This window comes from Homarus americanus, unplaced genomic scaffold, assembly GCF_018991925.1.
Source record: "Homarus americanus isolate GMGI-L3 unplaced genomic scaffold, GMGI_Hamer_2.0 scaffold60615, whole genome shotgun sequence".
NCBI lineage: Eukaryota > Metazoa > Arthropoda > Malacostraca > Decapoda > Nephropidae > Homarus > Homarus americanus.
The window spans coordinates 88,966-112,500 of record NW_024740045.1 but is presented as its reverse complement, the minus strand read 5'-3'; positions in this window follow the sequence as shown (position 1 = coordinate 112,500).

Below are 23,535 nucleotides of genomic sequence, written 5' to 3'. Positions count from 1 at the left end.
TTCTTTCTTTCTCTCATTCATTCATTCATTCTTAATCTATTCATTATGTTGATTACTTATCCATAAATCGATCTGGTTATGTCACCTGTGGGGGAGTTACCTGAGACCAAGCCTCTTTTCTTGATTGGATTGGCTTACCTGTGTCATAAAGACGTGATAGTCCATATGGAGATTATAAAGGTGAGGTGTGTGTGTGTGTGTGTGTGATAGATAGATAGATAAATAGATAGATAGATAGATAGATAGATAGATAGATAGATAGACATATACACCACTGTTTTGCCCAAGAACTTCACTACAGCAAAATAATTAACTGCTTTTAATTACACATCAATAAAAATCGTTCCGCGGCTGTCAGATTTTATTCCGATTTAACAAATGCATCAAACGTGGATTTATCAGATTAACACAGTAATAAATTTAACATATTTACAAGACTGCCGCCCAACAATTGACATAATGCTGAAAATTGCTTTGATAAATAACACCAATCACCATGTTTTTAATCTGTTAACGCCATAATGGATTTAAATGTTATTGAACCACATCACATGTTTATAAATTTTAGGTTAGGTTAGGCTAGGCTAGGTTAGGTTTGGTTAGGTTAGGGTAGGTAATCATTAAGGGATACCAACATTGTCCAGGTGTGTTTATGTAAGGTGACACCTGGGCGGTTCTGTCTCACGATTCCTCACAGCTCAAACGCGGACTCAACTATTTGTATCTAATTATTTAATCTATTAATTCACCTATTGGTTAATCTAATTGAAAAAAAAATCACTATACGGTAAATTATGTGATGTGTGTGTGTGTGTATGTGTGTGTGTATACAGTCGGCCACAAGGGTTTGGTAACCTTCCCATGCCTTCCTAAACCGACGCTGTTCGGAATTTTGTGTCATCATACCGCCATCTATGCTTCAGCTCACAAACTACACCTCCAGATTTAACTTTCCTCTCTGTGTCTGTTGCTGAGCTTATGATCTACTCAGTGTGTTGGTGACCAGTGTTACGTGAGTGTTGGGAACTCATGGAACAATAGAGAGTTGTGACGGTACTGAGTGTGAGTTCATTCGAGACCAACACTGGAGGTGGTACAGATATATTCAGGAGTCAGTACATGCCCAGTACTTGCCAACAGTACGTAACAGAGACGTGAAGCTAGCAGGTCGATCAGTGGCGAAGAGGATTCAAGTAAAATAAGCCCCGAATAAACCCTGTCTGTTGTTGGTGCTGCTGCCTTGATCTACGCCGCTGACAGTCTACTCTGATGTGGTAAGTGACGATATTGTTTTTATCGTCATTTTAAGACATTTTTTTTTTAGAAAGTTTATAAGATAAGAGGTAATGGTAATGTGGGAGGGAGGTGGAGGTCTGAGGTAAAGGGAGGGATGAGCTGTGAGGTTAAAGGGAGGGGGGGGGGGAGGCAGAGGTGAGGGAGAGGGACCTTGGCTGTGGTGTGACTGTTCTTGGCTAACATTGGGTGATAATAGTGTGGAGGTAATTGTTAAGGAGACGATCACCATCTTTTGTTTTTGTTATTTTATTAAGAATTTTTTACGATTATTTTGTAGTCATACTTACATTCCATTGGCGTATAGTTATTTCTTCCCATTATTAAGTTGAATATATTTGTGATGTTTGCTTCAGTACAGTCAATAATTAAAAGCTTTGTGGCGCTTCAAACGTCCTCTAGTCACACAGCAGAAATATAGATGACAAATTCTTCACCTATATTGGTATGCTGTTCACTGCTTAAACCATTATTACACTCTGTAGTTATACCAGGGTTTGTATTGCTTATTATATAATTTGTTTATATATTTGAGTTACGTACACAGTGAGCGCCATCTGTGGGTAAGCTTAGACAACATCAAGGTTTCTGTAGTTTAAAACCTCACAGCCAGAGGGCGGACAGTCGGCCGTAGTTCGAAAGCTCGGTATGGGATTCAGAATAGTGAAGCAGGTTACTGGATAGTTGTGTGTGTGTGTGCCCACCTGTTGAAGTAGAGCTCTCCTCCAGGATGAAAATGGTGGGCAGTAAGCACCTTATCTTGGCCTTCTGCAGCATCTTAAGTCGTGTTGACAGTCGGCTCATGTCTCGGCTGGGAGTGTGTTAGGACCAGAGTTTTGCCTCGCCGTGCTTTCTTCCCCCGACCACTCACTGTGTAACGTTACCCTTCTACTGTGATTATTACTAACGCTGGTCTAATTATTATCACCACTGACTCAAATAGTATTACTACTGATTTTAGTTATCATCAGTAGTATTAGTAGTAGCAGCGGTGAGACTAGTAGTAGTAGTAGTAGTAGTAGTAGTAGACGCTCACTCACTCACTCACTCCAACACAGACAAATCATTCACAGTCTGTCACCACCTGTTTCATGGCTTTACATTACTCTTATCTGTTTGTCTGACCAATAACAAAGACTGGCATCATTAGAGTTAAGGACCTTTGACCTGTCTCGCTACACCACTTGTTCTCCTCACTGTTGTCACCAGGGCGGTTAGGATCAGTGTTGTTGTGTCAATTGTTGGGAGATTTTGGGTCAGGTTCTGCTGATGTTCGATGGTAATCATTTTTCTATTTTCCTGTGTTGTTTTGTTTTCTCTCCTGGTAAACATTTATTTATGAATTTTAAACTACTTCTACAACTCCTCTTCTCCCTTCTTCTTCCTCTTCCTCCTCCCCCTCTTCCTTCCTCCATCACTACTTCCGGCAACTAGTTTCCCTTCCTACTCCTCCATCTCCTTTAACTTCTATCTATTTCCTTACTCCTCCTCTTCCTCCATCTCCGCTACTTTCTCTCATCTCCTCCTCTTCTCCCTCTTCCTCTTCCTTACTACACTGACAGGCAAAAAATGTTTTTATTAAGACAGAAGGGGTGGTAAATGATGAGGCAAGGAGGGGAGGAGAGGGAAGGAAGGGAGGAACTGAACCAAATCCCCACACACTCCTACATCCCTCAGTACAATTATCAAGAGATTTTTTTTTTAAGATCATTCCCTCCCTTCTTCCTTTCTTCCCTCCTTCCCTTCTCTCTTCTCTCCCCTCCCTCCCTCCCTCCCTCCCCTCCTTTTCTCTCTCCCTCCCACCCCTCCTCTCCCTCGGGTCATTTTTAGTGCCATATTTTTTTCTTCTTTCATTTAGGTCCTGAGAGGGGAGGGTGTAGGGAACTGAGGGGGAGCTAACTCACTTCTCCCCACCCCTCCTCCCCCTCTCTCTCGCTCTCTCTCACTCTCTCCCCTTTATCCCTCTCTTTCTTTTTCTTTCCACCCCTCTCTTTCTTTCGCCACTCCCCTCTCACTACTCTTTACCCACTCTTTCCCTCTTCTCCCCTCCGTTCATCTGCATACCTATTCACCCATTTCTCTTCTCCCTCACCTTTGACCTCCTTTCACCTACCCCCCTCTCTCATCCACCACCTTCCCCTCCATCATTCTCCTCCCATCCCTCCCTCCCCCATCTCTTCTCCCTCCATCCTCTCTCCTCCATCCTCTCCCTCCCTCCACCCCTCCTCCATCCCTCCATCCCTCTCCTCCATCCCTCTCCTCTCATCCCTCCCTCTTCCGTCCCTCCCCCTCCCTCCATCCCTCTCCCTCTTCCATCCCTCTCTCTCCTCCATCCCTCTCCTCTCCCTCCTCCCTCCCTCTCCCTCCATCCCCTCTCCCTCCCTCCATCCCTCTCCCTCCATCATCACTCTCCTCCCCCTCCATCCCTCTCCCTCCTCCATCCCTCTCCCTCCTCCATCCCTCTCCCTCCCTCCATCCTCTCTCCCCTCCCTCCATCACTCTCCCTCCCTCCATCCCTCTCTCTCTCCTCCATCCCTCTCTCTCCTCCATCCCTCTCCCATCCCTCTCCCTTCCCTCCATCCCTCCATCACTCTCCCTCCTCCATCCCTTCCCTCTCCTCCATCCCTCTCCCCCCTCCCCCTCTCTTCCATCCCTCTCCCTCTCCTCGTCATCCTTTTGCAGTTTTTAGTAAGGCATATTTCCCATGGCCTTTAAAGTAGGGAAATGAGACTTCCTCCCTCAGTCCTCCCAGACTTCTCCCTCACTTCTCCCTCACTTCTCCCTCACTCCAACCCGATAAAATGGAGATATAGTCTTAAAGTAACACAGTTTCTCCCTTTACTTTTAGCTCTTCTTCCACACGTGAAAAAAAATGAAGAAAAAATAATTGAATGAAAAGAAAATCATCACCTCACAATTTTTTTTCCCCAGTCGTATCAACAATCCCTAAACACTACACCCTGAGCTTTTATCTTTGTTTCCTTCCTGTCCTAGTGAAAAAATAAATAAATTCAATCTAATTTAATTTTATGCTGTCACTTGTTCATTAAAAAAATAAATAAAAATTCCCTCATCAATTAGTCATTTTATTCTCGTCAACTTAAACTAGAAATAATGAAATCGAGTTGTGTGTTTGTTTTTTTTAATTGTGTTTCTTATTCTGAATTTATCTTGTGTATTAGTAAACGGTGTATTGTTAAGCCCATGAGGCCTGTTGCCATATTGGTAACATTTTTTGGGGAACCTTGTGGAATTTTCTCTTATTTAATGTTTTCATCCTTGTCTTTATCTTCTTCCTCTTACATCTTTATACCTCAAGAACTTCAGTTTTCTTCATCTTGTCTTCGCCTTGGCGTCTGGTTACCGAATTCCCCAAAAAACCTTACGATGATTTTGTCTTTATATATATATATAGAGAGAGAAAAACATTTAAACCCCACCTAAATAACTAAGACCAAAATAGCTTACGATTTATACTCGACTCTACCTTAATTAGTTATATTCACTTAGCACTAACTACTAGACGAGATTAAGGTATTATACGTAGTTTTAGTGAATTTGGGTGGAAGTCCCTGACCGCATTGAGGCCAACTTTTCCAAGATGTTGTGAAGAGAAAGTTGACATCACGGCTTAATTACTGCTGGTCAACGTCTGGTGCTACTGACATCTTGTTGGCCAAATTACGTTGAGAGAAAAACGAAAAAAAAAAGTTTACAGTTATAGACCAGTTAAAGATAGTGAACTGGGGCTTGGTGACTGTATGAGAGACGACAAAATTAACAGTTAGTCCAGTTACATACATACATACATACATACATACATACATACATACATACATACATACATACATATCTACATAAATACTTAGGTTTCGTTCACATCCACTGAGTAACCTCCAGCCACCCATCCTACCACCTCTACTTGACACACATACGAGCTTTTCTTTCAAGTATTTCCGCTTCCTTACACCCCTTGGCTCCTACTGATGAAGCTCCCTATTTCTCTCCTTCTATTTTATCCTATTTCCCCAGACTCGCCCTGTCCGCCTGCTTCAAATAGGGATAAATAGTTCAAGAAATCATACTCTTAGGGGAAAACTGCCTCTCCTGGGTCGGAAAATAATCAAAGCTAGGGATTTTTTGTTTTATTCTTTACTAAATCTTAAACCAGGTAGAGAAGGTGTACAATTGTTACTTTCTGTAGCTGTAGTTAACGTGAGGATGATGATTATGTAGTGTGACAGAAGCTCAGAGTATTTAGTGTATGAAGGTGTGGGTTTCATAAGCTAATAACTCATTAAAGAACACCAAGAAGCCTCGTGATCGGCAATGCACTTTATCGCCTTCATTTCCTCAACTGTAAACAAAGGTACTCATTCATAACACTTAGATCAGGAAGTAAACATGGCATTCACTTGATTCCAATACAATAGCTACAGTTGATTCTAAATGATATTGTGTTAATGTAGTTTAAGCTGGAGTTCTGCCTCATACAGTAACCATACGATTACAGCCATGTTTTGCCGCCTTCACAGACTGTACTGTACGTCGTGTTGACCTTCAGTCCTTGACGCGGGAGAAGAAACTGGTAAAAATTTATAGAGAGAGAAACTGCAGCTCGAGAAAGTGTCTCATTAGCCACTGATTTTTTGTCTTCCCTTCTCAGTGACTTAATTACCTGTTAGTATGGATTTAAATATTGTTTTTATGCTAATTAATATATCTAGTAATGTACACAGTAGGTAGGTAGAGCTTCAGACGCCCCAAACCTCTCGTTCCTCTCATCTCCTTCGTCTCCCTCTCATCTCCTTCGTCTTCCTCTCATCTCCTTAGTCCCTCTCATCCCCACGCCACTCTCCTACCTCAAGACACATTTGCTTTTGTCATTAAAGAACCATTCAAACTCCACTTAATAGCTATATTAAAAAACAATTTAAAATACATCAGATATTTCAATTAATTTCTTCATCAGATTACATGTTGGTACACAGTTTATCTGAGTATATGTACCTATAGTGTTATGTTCTGAGTGAATGCTGTTACTTCTGATTGACATAGAGAGAACACAATGCTGATTATTTACTACGGATATGATTAACTCTCAACAGTATAATAAAGACAACTGTACCAGGTAGATTGTTGGAGTTATCAATAATACCTGGAGTTATCAATGAGCGATAAAAAGAGTTTGAACTAATCATGAAAATAAACACCTGAAGTATCGGAATTGACTCGGAAATTAAGTTACAGCAAGAAAGAACAATTAATTCTCATCGTAACCCAGAATGTAATTATTGTCAGTAAATACCTTAATTAAAATGTATGAATGGTTCCTATAATGAAGAGAAGGTGTACTGATAGGTTAGGTTTACCCCCCTCCTCCTCCTCCCACTCCTCCCTCTCACCTCCCTTACCCCCCTCATCTTCCTCACTACACCACCACTTCACCTCCTCATTTCCACTCACCCCCTTACCTCCCTTATCCCCCCTCACTTCCCTTACTCCCGCACCCCATCAACCCCTTACCTCCCTCACCCCACCACGCCGTCACCTCCCTTACACCCTCACCACCCCCCCTCTCAACACCTCTTCCCCCTCACCTCACCTCCCCCTCACCCACTCCCAAACGCCGACCGGAATCGATTCACTGTTCTTTCTTTATGTATGAACAACTTACGTATGATATATAACTGTACGGAAGCTATTTATTGACGGGCGAACAGACAGACAGTTAGACAAAGAGACAGAAACAGACGGGTAGACGGACGGATTGGACTATAGGTGAGGTCAGGAGCCTGTATAAATGGCCATATTGACCTTTGTCCTCGAACTTAGCTGTAGTGAAGATGTTGTCAGGATGTTTCATAAGAATTAGTGTATAAATCTGTATTAATTTGTAGAAGTAGCTTCATACATACATACATGCATACATCCATACATACATACATAGTCTCCTTCATCATTGCCACTCATTCATTATTATTATTATTATTATTATTATTATTATTATTATTATTATTATTATTATTATTATCATTGTTGTTGTTGTTTGCCGTCATCATCATTCTACACTGACATACTCCATCTAAAACTGGAGCTACTCAGTGTATCGACAACTTCCTCTCTCTCTCTCTCTCAGTATCGTTTTTGTCATTTATTATTCAAATTTCTCACTCTATCCACTCAGCCCTCGCATTATGGTCAGATCTAAAGAAATCCCAGAGCCTGTGTGTGTGTGTGTGTGTGTGGGTGTGTGGGGCCAGATATCTGTAGTACCACCCCCCCACCCCCACCCCCACCCACCACCTCCCTCTACCCCGCCCCACTTCACCGTCACACCCATTAGGCGCAGCAGGTGTTGAAAATAGTTTGTTCTGGTGAATAAACATGTTAATGAATATGTAAATAAAGAATTAATGCTTACTATAATACATACACATACACACAAACACGAAAGTCCTGTTTATTTTGATTGGAATGAATACAAAAAAAATTAAACAGGTAACGCCCCCAGGTATAAGGGTGAGGTGTGGTCAGTGGGACACACACCTGCCAACACGACCTACCACCAAGAGGGTCGCCACCACACTAAGCTGCTGAATGCTCTTCTGCCTCACTCCCTCGTCCCTCCCACCAACATGCGCACAACACACACTTGCACTTGCTTTGTGACTGTTATAGAGCTCTCTCTCTCTCTCTCTCTCTCTCTCTCTCTCTCTCTCTCTCTCTCTCTCTCTCTCGCAGAACCTAACCTAACCTGATTTACTTTGTACATAATCGTACTGCCTTGTGATAGTAAACGATGCCCTAACAGAACAAATTTTACCATATATAAATTTATTTCCATTGAGTTGTAGAAATAAAAACAAAAAGTTATCCCTATTCGGCAAAAAACTTCAGTTGTTTTTAAGGCTTAATTAGTAATTATCCCAATTTTATAGAGAGAGAGAGAGAGAGAGAGAGAGAGAGAGAGAGAGAGAGAGAGAGAGAGAGAGCTGCTTTTAATGGTAAGAGAAAGTAAGGATGACACACTGTACACGACAATACATGAACCCCTGACACTAGTTCAGCCACATTGTAACACCATCCTCATATAAAGAGTGTGAGGAGAACCCAACATACCACACCGCTCGCAATACGAACCCACAAAGAACTACTGTACATCAACACACATACCTGAACTCACAGAGGTAATCATGTCTTTTGCTTTAAACAAGTCAACACGAGAACAAGACACCATTCAAGGCTCATTGATCTAGTTTACAGTGAACCCTTCTAAATGCGACAAAACTCAAACGAAAGAAAGATTAATCAATGAATTAGGTTTAAAACATTATAGAATTAAGTGAAGTTATGGAAAAATAGAATAAAAGAGAAGTGTATAGAGTGTGTCGATATTTTCTGCTGGTACGGAGGATGTAGTGGTGGTTTTGACATAAGAAGATAAAGAATCCGAACCTCGAACACAAAAGCACTTGGGTGGGAGAAATACTGAGACCGATGCTTCAGGTTCTGTTATATTTTTTAAAGCATAAACGCCAAGTAACTCACGTATGTAATAATTTTATACTAAGAAAGAAAAATATTGTTACTATTTTTATTATCATCGGGTGAAAATGTAAATCAATATCATGTTAGTAAAGAAAAATAAAGATCTTTACTCGATGAACTCACAGGACATGATTGTTGATATACCAATAATGTTGTCCTGTGATCATTCGCTCTTCATGGAAACTGGAGTAAATCACTAATGAAAACGTTTTACGATTTTGTAGTATAGTGTTTTAGGTTAATATCCGGAGCTTCGTCCATTAAATAAGGTGAGGTGTGTTAATCGTGAGTGAAATCATTTTTGGTTTTCGAATTGATGAGATAATTTGTCCTTTGTCTTCCTCTTTTAAGCAGATACTGTCAGACCTTGAATGGTAAAAAGCTGAGTTTTTGTTTATATTTGTCGTTGTTTTCTTTTAAGTCTCCTCCCTCATCTGCCGTCGTTTTCTTTGAAGTCTTCCCCCTCGTCCCATTCTATTTTTTTCCAGGCAAGAGCCATGAAAGATCATTATTAGTGTCTTAGACTACAGAGCGCGATAACAGTTTACATGTACCATCAGAGAATACTTCCTGCGGCACATACATTCATACAAAGTCTCGCTAAGATCACTCTAATGATACTCGTCTCTGTTAGATAGATTCCTCAAAACAAACCTGAGCAATTAAGTTTAAGAAGGTTCTACACACAAGGTCTTGAGGTGGAGACTAGACCTGCTGACACACTACCTAAAGAAGCAGTGATATACGACGGGAGACAAAGTAGTGGCTCATCCATTGTGTTATGTTGTATAGCTGTCTGAACACTTACTGACAGCAGATAATTAGCTCAAGAGAAGATGGATATTTATCATTAAGATGGCCTGGTGGTGATAGTGCCTTAAGTCTTCTTTATCCGTCTTATTTTCTTCATTAAATATTTGATGGATTCCTCAGGGTTAATCCTCAGACTTTGCCGGCTAGTTCATGTTATTACGATTTGGATGTTCAGGAAATAGCTGTGAATTCTAGAGATGAGTCGGTGGAGAGTTCCGTTGTGGTGAACGAAATAAGGTCAGGCACAAAGGCACGCGGGTGTGCTGGTGAGGGACCCAGAGGTGCTTGAGTCCAGGCCACGCCCTCAGTACGGTGTGATTGAGAGGACTGGGCGTGGGTTAGGGGCGTGTCCTGATCAGAATCTTAAAGCGGGAACGAAACATGAGATCAACTAGTGGAGAGGCTACAGCTCAGGTCAGGGGCATGTTTTAACCAGGTCCTTCAACGTGGTTTAGTGTACGATAAAAGCGGAGAGGGAGGGAGAAAAAAAAGAAAAAAAGAGTCTGACTATGGAACGTATTGTGACCAGATCCCCGGGATGTGACCACAGCATGATAATGACTCGTAGTGGGGGAGAGGAACTTAAGAGTTTGTCGTGGTCACATCCTTAGGGGAGTGATCAGGCCATGCAACGAGGCTGGTGGAGAGGTTGTGAATGCTGCAAGGTTTAATCTCGTAGGTTGGGTCGAACAGTAATTGCTCTGTGGTGTGCCTCACTTAACAGCGATGTAATGCTTGAGTGTATGAGCCGCTAACACATGCCATTAGTTGTTACACGGGGCCGAATGTCACACGTGTGTGTGTGTGTGTGTGTGTGTGTGTGTGTGTGTGTGTGTGTGGCGGGACTCACCCATGTTTCATGGGACAAGAGCCAGGTGCATGTCCCTTGCTTCGACAGCGTGAGGGCTGATAGGGGAGGGTAGCGGGGTGTTTGCATGCCATCTGGGGTCACTGTTATTGTTTTCTTACTGCATTTCTCTCTCTCTCTCTCTCTCTCTCTCTCTCACCAACATGCACAATAAAATAAATACACAAACCAACAACAACACACACACACACACACACACACACACACACACACACACACACAAACGTCGTTGCCTTAGATGTGTTTGTTGTTATCAGAAAACACTAAACTATTTTGCCCCCATAAAGAAGTTTTGTCTCGGTTACGAGTCTGTGACGTAATGAATTGTAAACTTCAGCTCCGAAGTTTCTCCAGTATGTGGGGTGAGAGGGAGGGTGTGGGCAAGGGAGACAGTGGGTGGAGCTGGTGTGGGCAAGGGAGACAGTGGGTGGAGCTGGTGTGGGCAAGGAAGACAGTGGGTGCAGCTGGTGTGGGCATGGGAGACACTGGGTGGAGCTACAACAGACACAGTGGGTGGAGCCACAACAGACTCAGTGGGTGGAGCTACAGGTGAGTTCGTTATAGGAAGGTGAGGTAACAGTCAGGTGTGTGAGTAACAGTGTGTGAGTGAGGATGAATGTGTGGGTGGCGAGACGTAACCTGACCAGAGACACACAGTAATATACCGCATATGTCTTGGAGATGAATGACCAACCTTAAAAGACTATTAAATTTCAGTGTCTAGTGTTAAGGTGTGTGCGTGTGTGCGTGTGCGTGTGCGTGTGCGTGCGCGTGTGTGTGTGTGTGTGTGTGTGTGTGTGTGTCGATTCAGTGTACTTATGACCTCACATGAGTCGCAACATCAAGTACTCAAAAGCTTCTTTTTTGCCATAACAAAGGAAAATTATATAAAAAATAAACTCTTTCCAACTGTGTTATAAAAACGTGAAAATGAGTAAATTCCTATGAAAATGTTTACAGTGTTTTGGAAGTAATTGCCACGATGATAATGAAACTATGACGTCACAAGGTTTTTTTTATATATATTGGGAAAAAAATTATCATAAAATTTTTGTACCAACACTTGGAAATATTCGATTCAATTTTCTATGTACGTAAATTAGTTTTCCATAACTCGCATCAAAATAAATGACCAATTGTTTGCCTAAGACGTCACTGTGATGTCGGTATATTATAACCTTTTAGAACAATAACCACAGCAGCGGCCTTAACACAACACGCAGCTATTGACTGATAAAACTTGTAACTTTTTCACTATCAAAAACATTATGACGTTGTTTATTTTTTTATTTGTTATGGGAGAGTGAAGGTGAAGAGCTGGCCCATACATAGCCAGGGTGAACTACGGTGTTAACTTTGTGTAGTCCAGTTAAGCCGTGGTTAGACCTGGACAAAAATTGGAACATAATTGAGGTTTGCTGTGATTGACCCCCCTTCCCTGCCCTCTCTCCCCCTTCCCCCCCCTCCCCCATCCCCCGCCTCCCCTTCCCTCCCCCTTCCCCCCTAAACAACATATACAAAATACAGATGAGACTCAGGACAAGATATGCTAATTTACATCAATCCATAATAACGGCTTATATATCGTCCATCACCTTACCTCAATATTTAGTGTAATTACGACACAAATATACAACTGTGTCCATAAAAGATACAAAATAGCATTAAAGTATTCAATAATATTTATTCGACATTTAGTTCACAAATATCAGTGGACATTATAGGAACAGAATAAAAAGGGTTTAATGTCAATAGTGTTTTAGTATCATTGTCCTGTTTGGATAATACTTCAATACTTTAGATCTTATTCGAGATTTTTTCCGGAATATTTACTGATAAATGTTGAGTTAGTAGTCCTATTTGATTAATTATGCTTGAGAGAAGATATCCAGCCCAGTTAATTTCGAGATACCTCAGGAAATTTCATTAGTTTATTGTATATTTATTTTTTCCACTCAGAGACTTCACAATATTATTAAAATATTTAGGAGTTTCAGGAAATTACTGAAATATTGTCATTATGTTTACACGATCTTACTGAATGGCTTTAAACAGTTTGTTAAGTCTACCATATCACTTATGTCGTGCTTCCTAATTCCAATGTTATAAATTAATTTTATTGGAATTAGTTAATGTTTCCTTACAATAGGTGATACTGCTTTAAATACGATTCAAACATTATCTTATGTGCTAATGATGCACCAGCGAGTATTTGAATCATTTTCAACTTAAAAAACTGTAAATCCGTCACCCGCCTCTCATGTTTACATTGTCAGCTGGTGGAGTGAGAGAAGAAATATTGTAAACTAGAATTAAAAACAATTACGTATCAGATATGAGCTATTTAAAAATGTAAATAGTTTTGAAGAGCATCTTGCATATTTTCAGCATCGAACCAAGGAAACCTAACCTAACCTAACCTGACCTAATATATCCATACCAAATGGCTTTACTATAAATTTAAATTAGGTTGTCCAAGCTAGGTTTGGTTGGTTCATTTGTTGGCCTTAAAAGTTAAATCAAATATGTCCACAAAAACGACTTCCTTTCCATAATAAATAATTACTGGACTCCGGGACTAAATCGTTTGTCACAAAAAAATGGAATGTTTATAACTTATCTAACCTAACCTAACTTTATCAAACTTATCCTAACCTAACCATGCTAACCCAACTTTATGAGCTTGTATTATTTAAAGTTAGTGTTAATTTTTTACGTTCTTGGGTAAATTTTTAAGAGGTTCCATGATGGACAGACTTGACAGTGTTAATTATTTGTCCAGAAAGAAACTGAAAAAGTACACTACATGCAAGACTTGTAACTAATGTGCAGGTGGAAAATCGTAGTTTACATTCAAAACTCATGGGTAATATTTCATAACATCAATAGGCTCTTATAGAGTATATTAAAGCCTTATAGCCTAGAATTATACCTGAAACCTGACAGTGGGAAAGACTACGAATATTTTACATTACTTGTTTTAGATAAAATGTCAATAGAAGAATATTCCTTATTAGACTGATAAGAATCACAACACCAGAAAATTGTCGGTAAAGGTTTGTCAGGGAATTACTCTCTGGGTCCTAAACATTATAAGTTCTTGTACTTCGCCCCGTCAATTTATATCGAGGAGCTGTACTGATCTTTGTTTAAATGTCAATAAAGTTGTACAAAATTAGAGTATTGTAAGCAGATCTGTGGCCTCATTACATGAATGTTGTTTCAGGCAGGATGGTCCCTGGCGCAAGACGTGACGGGAGACGCCAAGGCTTCCTCTACCACCAGGGCAAGGTGAGCCCTACTTTGGCTGCTCTTATGATTTGATGGACAATTGTCTTTATTAATTTTTGTGTATTAACTAAAAACATTGCATCCTGGTTGTTCCTATTGGTTTAAAAGTACAGTTGTTGGTAATGGTTAAGGAGAGGGTCGCCACTTTTTTTGTTTGGGGGGGGAGGGCGGGCAGTTTTTCCTTCAGAATTTTATGATCTTGTTATCAAAACACTTCTAAGAGTTAATTTAGTCATTATTTAATCTTCTCACACCTATTAAATAGTTTTACTTTAAAAAATACATATCCCTGAGATTTATAGATGTAAAGTAGGATGGAAGGTTAATTTCTTTGTATTTTCCAGGTAGGTGAAAAATAACAGCTCATCAAGGGACCGTAATACACCATAACACTTCAGGTAAGTCCGAGTCAGTTTTATATATCAGTTAGCTTCTTCTTTTTTTTTGTACTTGCTCGGAAGTCTTGCATCTCCGCTAAATGAGTAAGTTGCCGTTACCTCCCGTGTTGAAGGCCGGGAGCTCGTTTGCTTAATAAAGTCACTCGGGAAATTTCCTTGACCCAGTGATTTTCTAGATAGTGACTAGCGTATATCATTAACCCAATCACCTATCGGAACTTAGAATTACTTTGCGCCATTATTACATGATCTTTTAAGCCATTTTCTATTTCCTATTGAAGATGAACGAATACAGTGCCGGCCAAACTGTCCCTTTGTGTACATAGAATAGGGTTAGTTTAAACTGTGCCATATACCTACTGGCCATTACAGTCGTTCAGGTCTACAGGATTCATAACTGCGGCTTTCCTGCATGGTGTAAAGTGAGCTAGCAAACCCCCAGTGTACGGGGGTGAGTTGTTAGTTAATGCATTAGTATATCCGTCCGCAGTCAGGAATTTACACTGCTTAAGCTTAGAGCAAAATGTTTATGCATATTCTTAAATGAGATACGATTTTTACCAAAAACATTCATTTATTGGTTTTTTTTTATGCTCTGATCATGCAGTCTACCATATTTAAATTATACTTTTGTAATTTTCAACTCACTGTGGTTGATATTAAAGCGTAAAATTATTTGTTTACCAGAAAAACCTATATAACTATAGCAAAATATACTTACCCAACAAAAGAGAAAACATACCATTTTAATGTTAGTGTATTTTGGGGGGTAAATATAGAATACTAAGAAAATTTGACCATGGCTTTTGGAATGTGCCTTTTTCAGGCAAAAAAAAAGGCAAAAAATGGAAGCATTCTGGCGTCTGATGTAACGGAAACGGACAGGAAAAATAATGATGCAGCCGGGTGTCCACGGTAGAATAAAGAGGTATTACTTGTTTGTGCTCAGTCAGTTTACACACATTTTCTTTGGTGATTTATAAGAGAAAAGTAATTTTAAGTTTATTTCTACGGTTACCAGAATGGTTATACGAGTATATATTTATATCTCCGTGACCAATGTCTATTATTAACCATGATTAAGTTCAATGACGGGGTGCCATGTCTTCGTGAATATTTACATGACCAAGAAGAAGTAAAAATGTGTAAATGTAGTTTTAAAATAGTCATTAATAGACTAAAACAACTAAATTTATAATCATTTGCACATGGCGGCGTCAGGTAGCCAAGGTGAAGCGACCCGCTATTCTCAACCGTGGAAGTATGGACCGAGATCTTGTATGATGATGCTCTGAGACACAGTATATGTTGGCTGTGTGACGGTGTATTAACTTAAAAGATAAAGCCAGAGAAGAATAAAGACGAATAAGACCAGAAGTGTATACCGTAACTGATATAACAGGTTAAACTGAAGTGTTTTAGGTTAGGATAGGATAGGTTAGGTTAGGTTAGGTTAGGTTAGGTTAGGTTAGGTTAGGTTAGGTCAGGTCCAATGAACCTAGATATTGTAATAACAAATCAAGGAATCAAAGAGAGAGACAGAGAAAGAGGGACAGAAGCAGGTCAATACCGACAAACAAGAAAAACAACTAATATTTCAACGAAGAGAAATATACTATGGTCATAATAATACCCCCATAAAAAAAAGGCCGCAGGAATTCCTATTTTCTCCGTAATAGATATTCATATTTTTTTTCCCTGGGTAATTCTCCAAAAATGGCCTCGGGTCTCACATTTTAGACCAACTGTGTGTGGGGGGGGGCTTTCTTTCCAAAATATGATATAGGCTGACAGTGTCCATAGACAGTCGTTAATAAAGATTTCAGGCACTATCGCCAATATACAGTAAGTTGTGTGGTGAGTCATGATTTGTGTGTGGGTGTCGGTGGGTGGGTGGGTGGGTGTTTTGTAAGAGTAGGAAATTTCTAGTATTTCTATAGTGTGTGCATATTTAAGCGGATATATTTTTTTTTATGTGAATTTACGAGTGAAAATACTTCCTTATTTAAATATAAAGATCTCAAACGAGTAAAAAAAAATATTCCTTACTCTCATATATATTAAAGTAGATATCCCTTACTTCAGTGCGTAGATGATGAGGCAAATATTCCATTATACATCATTTCTTAAAGTAAATATGCATACTAAAAAACAAAACAAAGAGAATGATTTCGACCCCTCGTTGAGAAGGAATTGGAGTAGTTATAGTACCAGTCAGCCAGATGCGTCCATATTATCGTGCTACGTGTTCAATGACGCCTCATCTCCGTTAATACCTTCACTAATGACTATCTTTAACCTTTGTCCCTTTGACCCCTAAACACGGCATAATTAGCACTTGTCATAGTGGATATATCACTCAGAGTATTTACCCTTTAGCTTCTTCTGTTCTTGGTGTATTTACTTAGATAATCACACAGATACAAACTCCCCTGACCTTTTCCACTCACCGTTTTCAGTTTCCCCTCTGATAAAAAATTCACACACTTCCAACTTTAAGTCAACAAGAGACATAATCCTAGACTTGTTATCTTACATGTCTATTAATACAAACACAGGATTATTGTCTTACACCATCGCCTGTAGTTTATAATAAAGAAAAACTCTACCGTGATGGATCAATAAGCGGGTCGTATGATCAATATAGAGATACCAGTTGCGTTACAAGGAATATCTCAACTGTAACTAAACCTTTCCCAATAGAGAACCTTATCTCCAAAGCGACTAGCCTGAGCCCCCCTGGTTGTTGCTGAGTAAATTTGAGTAAGCCTTTGTATCAAGCTGAACTAAAACAAGTCCACCCGATACATTTAATGGTGTAGATTTATATTTTTTGTGGATATTAAATTCTCGTTTTCTATATTATTGCATTTTTTGGGGGGGGGAGGCTGATAAGATTCTGTGGGTTGATAGTGGTTGTAATCTGTGGTTTATTCATTCTGTCTGTCCACACATGAAGGGAGACCGAACTTTTCATAATCAGTGTTTTATGTGTTGATGAAATAGGGTTCGTGTTTACAGGGCGGTGATGATTTTAGCCTCTATGTATAATACCACAATTAGGGTCTTTGTTTTTTAATTTGTTATCAAGTTTGTCCAGCCAGTGAGATGAACTTCAAATTAACTAACTAACTAGCTACCTAACACTCTCTCTCTCTCTCTCTCTCTCTCTCTCTCTCTCTCTCTAATCTCTCTATGCCTACCCTCCCGCCCTCCCTCCCCACCCACTCACCCACCCACCCACCCACCCACCCACCCATACCCAGGAGAGTGATGATCGGAGACAGCCTCGTGAGATTCTTAATTAACCCTATTAGGAGTTGCTTTGATGTCTTATTTATATGTCTGGCCGGTACGTGTCCACGGGGGTAATAAACCCTTTGGTATGTTTATATGTCTAGACTTATAGAAGAAAGATGATGTTAAACTGTCTCTTCCTTAACTTGTATCAGTTAAAATGTTTTGTACCTTAATTAAAACGTCTTCCTCTGTTGGATAACGAATTTGGCTAAACTTCTGAATAGTTTAGGAAATCGTGTTGGCAGTTCCATCGAATCAAAAACCAGAATGGATCTTAAATCGGTAGTGTTTGTATCTAGTTTTTGGTCTAGTGACATCTAGGAATCACTAGCCACATGTACCACTCGGTGAAGTCGTCCTCGATGTCATGTAGATGGATGTTAGATCACCTTACAAACGCTCTTCCACTAGTAAGGTCAGTGGCTCTTTGTGTCTACCTGATCATCTAGTACTTGCAGGTCATGTAGAAAATTATTTATGATCTGGCGTGGTGTTTCTCCCGGCTGACACACACACACACACGCGCGCGCGCGCGCGCGCGTAACTTCGAGTGATATTTTCCGCTGTTTGGGCGAGAGACGTTCAGAGCATCCACTTCATTCTATCGACCCTTCAGAGTAATAATAATAACAATAATAATATATAATAATAATGTTAATAATAATAAAAATTATAATAATAATAATAATAATAATAATAATAACAATAACAATAATAATAATAATAAAATAAAAACAATATTAATAATAATAATAATAATAATAATAATAATAATAATAATAATAATTAGATAGTGAAACGTGGCTGGCCAGTACCGTAGACTTTTACACCACCAGGGAGCCCACAGATGTATTACGTGACATGAAAAGTCTTACATCGGGATAGTAATCTTGAGTCTTTACAGGTTTTAGAAATATTCGAAATAGGAAATTCTCGATAGTACTCAAATTTAATAGCATAGATTAAGGTTTCCGATTTCTTCTTACTTGAAAAAATTGAAAAGCAACAGGATGGTAATTTTTGTATCTTTATGGCTGTGGGCGTGTGTGGGTGAGACAGTCTATACATTGTAGGGAGATAATATTAATCTCTCTCTCTCTCTCTCTCTCTCTCTCTCTCTCTCTCTCTCTCTTTCTCTCTCTCTCTGAATGCTGATGCTTGAGGATACCTCTGTCAAAAGGTGTTCCTCTGTCTCTCTGTCATGGACGGTGATGAAGAGAACAAAAGATTTCCTCATTAAGCTCTCGGTCCTGTATACTTGTGTATTGAGAACTTTGGTCAGGTCAAAAGATCTTTAGATTCTGATCAGAAACTTTACTTTCAGGACAATATCAGAAGCTTCAGGTCTTTATAAGTACACGGCGGGGGGTCTAACAATGTGTGTGTGTGTGTGTGTGTGTGTGTGTGTGTGTGTGTGTGTCATTATCCAAGTCTAGTTTTTCTTCATGTTCAATATTATCCTTAAAAAAAAAGAATGATGGTTGATTATAAACAAAAGATTGTTAATGAGACTTTTGGTCAACAGAAATGAGGTCGTTGAGGGAGGGAGAGGAGGGGAGGAAGGGGGATAGGGGGGGAAGGTGAGGGTGACAGTGGAGGGGGGAAGGGGGAGGTGGAGAGAAACACATACAACTGATGGATGACGGCCGCCCCTCACCACCCATACACCATCACAAAACATCAAAAATAACATAAAAACAATAACTTAACAAGATTTTTCTATGCTCACGTATCTTAACCAATCGAAGTCCAACCACAGAATAAATCGCGTATCATTTTTCTATCCAAGTTGTGTTTCGAATTTGAGTTTAATCAATCAGGCGTATTCCCACGTTGTTTTACGGGGACTATCTTTATAGCCACGACCCCTGGCCACGAAGTATAAAAAAAAAATAGCAACAGTAGAATCGGAGGTTTGTATCAGGCTCACCCACTCCCACCCACACCCACTCCCACCCACACCCACTCCCACTCCCACCCCACAAGTGCGTCCAGGGAAAGAGGGAGGGAGGGGGGGGGGGGATTTGCGGCTTAAATAAGAGAAGGGTCGTTATAAGCCACTTAGTGTTGTAGGATGAGAGGGAGGTATTGTTCAAGAGTCGCTCCAAGTGGATTGGCTATTGTCACGCCATCAACCCGTTTGTAAGCTTCTCTATTGAATAAAAAAACACAAAAGAAAAAAGTTACATCACAATAGTAGTATTTTAAAGTCAAATTTGAATACACTATTTGCCTTAGTTACAAGTAATAGAAGTTCATTAAGTCACCATCACTGATATAAACCACTAATCACTATATCTTAAATCACTATCATCTTCACTATCCCTGGCTGACGGGGAACTGGAGTCGAATTTCCTCCCAAGAACCTACAAAGTCAATCCCAAGTTTCTGCAACATACGACCACATTTTTATTACGGACAGATTAAAGGGAAAAAGAAGTTGTTTATTTCGTCCCATAGATCAATAGTAATCAAGGGGGAAGGAGACGTCCAGATGATGACTTTGATTCGACGGAAGTTTGTGCTCTAAAGGTATTTGTTCAACCGTGAACAAATGTGGGGTTTTTTTCTCCAAATATTTACAGCAAGAAGTTTGACGGATTGGGAATTGAACCTGGTCATTTGAGTTGTTTTCTTCGTCTTATTTCATTCTTTCTATCTTTCTTTCTAGCTTTCTTTCTTTCTCCCTTTTTCTTTCTTCTTTTCTTCTTCTTCATAACCATATATTCTACTTCAACCATTTTTTTTCCTCCATCAAAGCAAAACTACATCATAAACCCTTTTCATTTCCAAGATCATTTTATATCAACATTATCCGGGATATAGGTCTCGTGTCCATCCCCCTTGTGATCAGTGTCTTACCTGTGTCGTCCTAATCACTTACCCTTCTTCTTTAACCCTTTCATTATTTCCGTCAACACGTACATTCGTCCTCTCATCATTCACGTCCTTACTTGGTCATCTTCTTTCCCCTATTATTTGCTTTTTCCTTTCTTTCTTTCTTTTCACCCACCTTTCATTAACCTGGGGAGTCGTATGATTATCTCTCTCTCTCTCTCTCTCTCTCTCTCTCTCTCTCTGTCTCTCTGTTCCACCTCATTGCCCTCAACCTCCCTCTCTAATTTTCACTCCTCCACCTCCTTCTCACTCCCTCACTCTCACCCCATGGCCTCATTCTCACTCCCCTCACTCCCCCTCACCCCTTCACCCCCTTCACCCCCTCACCCTCACCCCCTTCACCTCATGATCTCAACCTCAAGTCACCCAAACAACTTTAACAAGAATACAAGAATATTAACCAAAAAAATATATACATATAGAGAGAGAGGGAGAGAGAGGAAACACGAAGGGCCTCATTATTGATATGTAATTTTGGTCCCAGCTGCATTCTAGACCCGGGCTTGCAATTGTACTCGGTGGGTTGCCGGTCGTAATCCATACTTGGTGAAAGGCTTAATCAAATGTAGTGAAGTTTCCCTTTTCACCCACTAATGAAGAGGATTGAATTCTGTGTTACATTCCTGCTGTGTCGGAGGCCAGGAGCTAGTGTACACAACGCTCCGCTGGTGGTGGTATGTGGTGGTGGTGTGTGGTGGAGGTGGCGGTTTGGCAACACTGTCCAGGGGAGGGAGGGAGAATGTTAGGCTGGTAGGAGGGGGGGGTAGACAGGGAGTTAGGTTGGTTGGACGGAGGGAAGTAGGGAATGGGGTAGGGAGGGAAGAGGGGTGCGGGGAGGCAGGGAATGATACAGGCTGCAGGGATGGAAGTAATGAAGGCAGGCAGGCTGGAGGGAGGGAGAGAGGGAGAGCAGGGGGATGAAACAGGTTAGGGAAAAAGAGAGAGGGGGGGGGGAAATGTGAGAGTTTACAAGAGGGAATGGAAAGAGAAACAAAGAAGTGATAGGTGTGAAGCAGGAAGAGAGAGGCAACCAGGCAAGAGAGAGAAGGAGGAAGAGAAAGAGAGAGGAGGAAGAGAAAGAGAAGGAGGAATAGAAAGAGAGAGGAGGAAGAGGAGGAAGAGAAAGAGAGAGAGGAGGAAGAGAAAGAGAGAGGAGGAAGAGAAAGAGAGAGGAGGAAGAGGAGGAAGAGAGAGAGGCAACCGGGCAAGAGAGCGGAAGAACAAAAGACTCGCATATTAACTTTTCGTTTGTTTACTTCTCTCAGCTGTCGAGGAAGCCGTCATTGGACACTTCACGCAACAGTGTTAGTCCTGTGACGTACAATGATCATATGGGTGTATAATAATGATTGGTAAACTAAACGGGTTGCCAGTCATAATGGGTCCCAGTGATAATGTCATAATAGGTCCCAATCTCTTAATGGGTCTTAGTCTTTTAATGGATCTTAGTTTTTTAATGGGTACAGGTCTTAATAGGTCTCGGTCTTAATAGGTCCCGATCTTAATAGATCTCTCTCGTAATAGGTCCCCGTCTTATTGTATTAATAGGTCCCAGTCTCAATGGGTCCAAGTCTTTTAATAGGTCCTAGTCTTAAAGTTTCTGTCTCATAATATGTTCCAATCCTAACAGGCATCCGGTTCTAATGGTCAAGTTAGGGTTAGACATCGACCCTATAAAGACTAGGGTCCTATAAAGACTAGGGTCCTATAAAGACTGGGGCCTATGGAGAACTGGGGGGCATTTAACCCTAACCCCTATACAAGAGAGAATGGACGACTAGGAGACAGAGAACGACGTGTAGGGACGACCGCACTGTTGGAATGCGTCTCAGGGGTCGTTTTACCTCCACCTTTTTCTCCTTCTTCCTGGTTTCTAGTTGTCCCTACGTCTCTCACACCTCCAGGACGCTCACGGCCAGTTTCATGTGGCCTCTGACTTATTATACTCTTGTGGCCAGGTTGTGGGAGGTGTTGTGGCCAGGTTGTGGAAGGTGTTATATGGCTTCTACTTTATTATACTCTTGTGGCCAGGTTGTGGGGTGTTGTGGCCAGGTTGTGGGAGGTGTTGTGGCCAGGTTGTGGGAGGTGTTATAAGGCTTTTACTTTATTATACTCTTGTGGCCTGGTTGTGAGATATTGTTACCGGGTTATGGGGTGTGTTATAATACTTCTATATTATCATAATCAAGTTGTATTGATCCATCAGCCTCAGGTAATCTAGGTGCAATATAATGATTGCTATAAGTTATCACCAAATTATCACTTTTATTCCTGTACATTTATTATTACATATTATTAACCAAGGTTTTAACAGATGTTCTTACTGGAAAATAAACATCCGATGACTGTTTTCGTTTGGTTAGGTGAAGTGAGGTGAGGTGAGGTAGATATTTCTCTCTCTCTCTCTCTCTCTCTCTCTCTCTCTCTCTCTCACCGTAATAATAGAGACTGAGTGATTACACTGACAATTAATCCCTTCGTTAAGTATAGGCGGGTGATCTGCCATTGGTGCCGTCATTAAAAATAATCCTCTCATTTACCATCAGAGCTTCCTAGTTAACCACCACCATCACTACAACTACTACTACTACTACTACTATTACTATTACTACTATTACCACCACCACTACTACATTTTTCTTAAGTGGCCTCCAACCTCCTCTTATAGCTACTACTACTATTACTACCACTATCGCCACAACCACCATCAGTCTAACCTCTCACACTAAACCACCACCATTACTACTATTACTACTACTACCACCATTACCATCACCATCACCATAACCACCACCATTACTACAACAACCACTACCAGCCACGCCCGCCATTATCATTCAGTGTCAGTATCAACTACCGTACAAGCATAGGTATTGGTTTACATTTTGTTATTCAAGCGATATTCAACACTCCTTATACATCATTCATTCTTCATTATATAATCAGATGACCTCAGAGCTCCAGTGATAAGGACGATCAGATGTAAACAATAGTCTTTTCACTTCGGTCAATGGAGCTCCGAGTCGCTGCTAATTTCAGTCACCAGATGGTAGCACCCGTGTAGGTCCCAATACGATCGAGCCTTGTTTACATGGAGTGAAATTTCCCTCATAATTTCTCGGA